Raw genomic sequence first — 6,554 nt, forward strand, 5'->3', positions numbered from 1 at the left:
CAGGTTCCAGGGCTCTCCTTTTGCCCTAGAGAAACCTTTGGGAATCTCAGGCTGCTGGTGTGGAGCCTTTCATATTGGAAAATTGCTCCATGTCTCTGTGTCAGGGCAGTGCATTTCTGCAGTGCAGACTCTTCTGCAGGGGTGGGCAATGTCAGAAGGTTGGGGCACCACTTTGTCCCCCCCACCCCAAGATCGACTGTGAGTCACAATGCCTCCTTGGGAAAACCGGAGGTGGTTAGAAATTCATTTCTGGTTTAAACCTCTCCTGGCACATTCACTGTGTGGGCGCGTATGAGTATATGTTTGTGTGAGAAAAAAGTGGGGAGAAATTTACTGGGCCCTCTCAAATTTCCCAATAACATAATTCTTTATTTTAATGCTGTTTTTTCCTGGGATGAGGAGATGGCTATTAGGGGCTGTGTGTACTGCAGAAAGCTGGAGAGAGGAGGATATGTGCAGCCTAAAGAGCTGCTTGGTTTCAGGGACTGAACATGTAGCTATTGTGTACTGTTGCATTATCCTCCTGGGCTGGGACTCCAGCTAGGCCCTCCTGGGTCCTAGAAAGCTTCTACAGCTGGCCCATCCCCTCATTTTGAACAACTCATCCTACTGGCAGAGACAGAACCCATCCCATTTGTCCTTCTGAACAGCTGGATGTCTGCTTGCTTTTTTGCCTACCTGGCTCATCCTGTCTCTGGGTTGCCACTTCTGTCTGTATATTTTACCAGATCAGTTAAACATGTTGTAAAAATCGAATCAGAGAGAGAAGGAGAGGGAAATCTGTGATGTAAGTGATGAATGTGCCAAGACGACGCCTTTGAGAATTAATATATTCAGGCGGACTTTTTCAGGCGCTGAGTTATCATTCTGTTTGTGTGCAATGTGCCTTGCCAGAAGAGCCATCAGTGAAAAACACTTCATTTTCTAATTTCCCTCACCCTTTCCCCCACATCATTAACATCACTGCACGCCAGGAGTGCTCTGTGTCACAAAACATAAGTTGGAGGGGACATTGAAGTAGTGTTCTGTTTAACTTTCAAGTTCATTGGCTTTCCTCCAAGCCCTTCTGTGTTTCATTTGTGTTCAAATATGAGATCCGTTCATGACATTTAACCCTCCCTTCTGCCATAAATATTAGCTCCTGAGTGTCTATCAGATTGTGAGGGACAGATTCTGCTACTCCTGACACCCGTGCTACTACTTTAAAATAGATTTTTAATTGAAATAGAGAATGTCAACAACTTGCATATTGTAGTGGATGTAACAACACCAGGCTTATCCATAGATTGCAGATGAGGAGATTTTGTATTAATAAGTGGCAAACAGTTACTATTTTTAGCACATTGTTTACAATTTATCCCTCATGTTTCCCAATGTTTTGTGAATATGGATCCTTGCTCCCTTTAAAATTTTACTATTCAATGACTGCTGTTAATAGTTTTCCTGTAGGTCAGTAGAAATATTAAAGTACATAGAGGTTTAAATATTCATTCTCGTTCTGTTGATTGATATGTTGGTATCAACACAATTTTTCATATTGATGGTATAGGCCAACCATAAATTGGAATTGTTCCTATTTCTTTCTTACTTACCCAACATAATGGCATAGGCTTTTTAGTTATTTTGAATGTTCCTGCATTACTGTTTTTACTTTTGCAAAGCATGGCTTTTGAAATATGTATCAATATCTTGTGTGGCCCACAGTGAATAAGTTCAACCTTCAAGTATTTCTGCAAGTGGATCAGTATACAGACTTACAACATTTATGAAATGATTTACTTAAGAGAATACTGGAAAAAATAAAGGTATTCAGATAGGTTTCTATTTATTTTCATAGTTTCATATAGAATCTCACAAATGCTGTAACTCTGCATGCAAAGGTAAAGGTAAAGGTTCTCCTTGACAATTTTTTGTCCAGTCGTGTTCGATTCTAGGGGGCGGTGCTCATCCCTGTTTCCAAGCCATAGAGCCAGTGTTTGTCTGAAGACAATTTTTCGTGGTCACATGGCCAGTGTGACTTAGACACAGAACGCTGTTACCTTCCCACCGAAGTGGTCCCTATTGATCTACTCCCATTTGCATGCTTTCGAACCGCTAGGTTGGCGGGAGCTGGGACAAGCAACGGGCACTCACTCCGTTGCGTGGATTCGATCTTATGACTGCTTGGTCTTCTGACCCTGCAGCACAGGCTTCTGCAGTTTAGCCCACAGCGCGTCTGCACATAAATATCCTATAGATTTATGACAATTACTCTTACATTGTGCAAAATGACCTGTGACCCAAGTTGCTATAGTCAATGTTAGACTTTTAAAAAAGTAATATTATGCCATCCATAAAATTATACAAGAGAAAATGATAAATCCCCAATATAAACTGAACTTCTAAAATATGTGCCTTTTGCTAAGAAAGAGTTAAGTGCAGCATTTATACTGTATAAACTTTGCTCTTTTGCATTAAAATGTTTTTATTCATGTTGAAGATTTCTCTTTCACCCATGGCTATTGTTTGTCAGTAACAGCTAGCTTTTGTGAAGTTAATAAATGTGCATAATAAGGACATAAAGGTATGGAGAAGTAATACTGTAATCCTTTTGTTTGGATAATCAGTCTAATGTATGCAAATTAAACCTTATTAGTACTAGGGTTTTGTGTCTGCTTATCAAAATGTGCCATTTTCATGAAAATTGGAAGTCCATTATATAAAGTTATTATTAACAATCATTTAGGAATTATATACGGTATGCAAATTAAAGTTGATTACAACTAATTAAGGGCTTTCTTTGTTATTTGACCTTGTCTGCTTTTTATGTAAATATGTTTCTTTTGGTCTGGCATATTTTTAGACTCAGAAAAGTATATTAAGACAAGTTATATTATGTATTTTAATATTTTTTGTGTTTGGCATGAAAAGTCCTTTGCCATTGTCTAGGCACCCTGTTTTTCACCAATTTGTGCCAACAGAAGGGAACCTGGTGAAGCCAATCTTCCAGGACTATGTGTGATCAGTGACAAGAGACGACCACGATTCCAAAGACCTTATGTCATTTAGCTGAAAATTATCTAAAATCCACTATGAAACATAAACAGCCTTCATGCCAGAATACCCTTTTGTGCCACCATTTATCGAACAGATTAAAGCTTGAGAAACCGATCTCCAGATATAACTAAGCAGTCAACAATCATTCACCCTATTTAAAAGGTGCATTGCAGAATGTAATGGTTGTGTCGATCTTGCTGAAACCACTCATCTAAGAATAAATGATGATTAATCTTAAAACATAATCTCTCCAGTAAAACAGAAATAACTTTTATGAACGTTTGTTAGGGAAATCAAAAGAGTAAAGTATCATTGGAATTTGGAGAATGGTGGACAGCCTCAATAATTTTTTTATCCCCAGTACAATGCATTTTTCTGTATGCTGCAGATGTCATGCCTTGACTGATGTGCCACCCGGTTAACATAGCATGATAAGAAAACACTAGCTGGCATATTTGGCTGCATGACAGGGAAAAAAAGAGAGAAGAAGATGGGTAATCAATATCTTAATTATTTCCAAAGTCTTGAAATCTCAGCACAAAAGGAAGCAAAAAAGATGTGGGCTCACATACCAAGAGAGAAGACATGGAGGAGCACATCCCTCCTCCTGCTCGCATGTTGCCATCATCAGCTTTAATCAATGAGCTTCAATCACTGTGATAAGGTGCTTGTAGAAATGTCCAATCTCTCTAGCTGAGAGGGTGAGCAAGATGAGGCAAGACAATGGACCCTTGGTTTTTCCTTCCTCTGGGGGTTAATGCAACTAATACAGAATTTTGATTGATATAACAAGTGCATGTGGAAATGTCTAAGCTTTTTGTCTCCATTATATCCTAAATTTAAGTTTCCCTTTTCCCAGTGGGGAGTGGGGGAGGAGACCTAGTTCAGATCCCCATACTGAGGACATCTCATCAACTGTCACTACGATTCTGGTTGAGATAATATGTAGAAAGTAAGCACAGCATTCATGCCCTTCCTACTTCATATGAAGAAAGAAAGCACAATATAAGTACTCTTCTTCTTCCCAAAGTTTAAAGAAGTTCCTTTTTGGACAGTGGCCACAAGAGGTAACTGAATTATAGTTTGCTAACAGGTTCATTTCTCTCTTTTACATCTTCAACTGAGGTAAAGTTTTCATGCTGGATAGCTCAGTGGTTTAGGCCAGTGGTTCTTAACCTTTGTTACGCAGGTGTTTTTGAACTGCAACTCCCAGAAATCCCAGCCAGCACAGCTGATGGTGAAGGCTTCTGGGAGCTGCAGTCCAAAAACATCTGAGTAACAAAGGTTAAGAACCAGTGGTTTAGGCATCTGGCTGTGGAACCAGAGGTTGAAAGTTGGATTCCCCACTGTGCCTTCTTGACAGAGGTTGGGCCTGATGATTGATAGGGTCACCCCACAGGGCTCCCATGGGACCGGACCCTCATTATTTCCACCTGTCGGGAGGTTCGTATTTGTAAACGACTATCCCATCTCTAGTTGTGTCACCCTTCATCGTGGTGCTCTCTCACAAAATGTCACATTGAGAGATAATTTTTGCATTATGAAGTTGTTGGATGCAGAAGAAAAGTCTTCAGTTGGATGGCCTACCTGCAGAGCGAACACAGTCCAGCATGAAGATCTCAACTTGGGCAGGGGTTAATCTATTTGACTGAGTGTCATGATTTTCTCTTTCAGCATTCTACAAAAATATCATTAATGTATATGGATTAGATTAACGTAGGTTTAAAGGATTAAAATAGGTGTTCAGTGAAGCTGGTGTAATCTAAATTGCAAACATGATGTGGTTATTCATTCGATGAGTGGTTTGGGGAATTCTTGTGGGTTTTCCATTTTCCATGCACACTGCTGGATAGATCAGTGGTTTTAAGACATGGAGTCTAGTTCCCCCCTGTGCCTCCTTGACATGGGCTGGACTTGATGATCCAAAGGGTCTCTTCTAGCTCTGCAGTTCTAAGATGATGATGATGATGATTTACTTGGCTACAGTATACAGATTTAATAAAACAGAACTGTTCTGTTTAAGGGAATGATACAGAGCAGAGTTTGCTGACAACAGAGGAGAAGACTTCAAAGAGGAGCTTGAAAGTCGGTGTAGCCATTTTAGAACAGATGCTTGTTTGTATTTCAAACCTGTCCAGACAGCAGAAATACTACAAGAACAGGCTAACAAATAATTTTTTTAAAAAAATCCAAACTCCTGAACTCTTTTAATTCAATCGGAATTTAATTTGCAATTAGAACTAATTATCTCATAATGAATGTAGAGACACATGATTATTGCATCATTTCCATAACAGACTTGCATATTAACTTGTATAATTTCTGGTATCACAAATGACAGTAGAAGGTTAGATGATTTTGTTTCCCAAGTGTCTGCCTTCTCTTCATGACCTTGTTGACTGTGGTTGTTGTACTGCTGCTAAGGCATCTCAAATGAATTTAGGCAGCTGCTGTATTAAAACTGCTTCTCAGAACAAAATGTGCTTTAAATGTTTTTTCTTCTAGAGTTCAATAAGCAAATCAGGACTTCTCTGGTGGGTAAACCCAGCTGTTTAAAATCTTAAAGAAAAGGGAATGATTTGAAAAACAACCAACAGATAAGTAGACTGGGGGGGGGGGAAAGTACCATTACTCCTAGAAGCTCTAAGAAGTGTTTTTTTTCTAATATGGAAAACATGAAAGAAGGCAATACAGATATCAGAACCGTCTCCCACAATCCTTGTGTGGGTAGTCCTTTAATACTTCTAATGAGAAAAGGGATGTTTTGGAATGCAAAGCAGGAAACGCTGTTATCTGAAAGTTGTTGTTGCATCTAATTTAACATCCTTCTATTTCCTATTGGCAGGACTTTACATTGGAAACCCAATTAAAGCCACGAGATACACAACTCCCCTTGTGCATCAGTCTGCTGAAATGTGAATAACTGGTTGTTTACATTCAAAAGAGCCATTCTTTGTCCACCATGATCCCTCACTGCTGTGTAACTTTATGTTAAGAGCAGCCCTATTAACTTTGGGTGCTTCTAAGCACTAGTCACCAGAAAATGATATAGAGCTATTTCATGCATTCCTTCCTAATGGGTTTCTGTGGAAGACATGGTGGGTAGAAATAGGAGGGTGATGCATGAAAGATCTGAAGAACAACATCATCTGGATCACTACCAACATCACAAATGAGGCAGGATGGTGACTGCACAATACAAGATTTGTCTGAAAGCACGCTGAGTCAACTGGACGTTTGGGTATATGGGGCTACCACTATTTGTGTGTTTCCATGAGCAGACATCCACATGTGGTATACAAAACATGTGCAATGGAAACACTGTTGATAGAAAAATGATCAGAAGATTACTTCACTGCTCAGGACATCTTTCTGTGGTGTATATGACAGGAGCTTCTCTACCTTTTCTCTAGACATGACTATGTTAGTCATAAAGCACTCTGCATCTATAGATGGTTTGGGTAAAATATCTGTATCTATGCCTAGCTGGCCAAATGTCTCAGTGAGTTAGGCAGAAG

This window comes from Pogona vitticeps, chromosome 3 (genome assembly GCF_051106095.1).
Source record: "Pogona vitticeps strain Pit_001003342236 chromosome 3, PviZW2.1, whole genome shotgun sequence".
In the NCBI taxonomy this organism is placed as follows: Eukaryota; Metazoa; Chordata; class Lepidosauria; order Squamata; family Agamidae; genus Pogona; species Pogona vitticeps.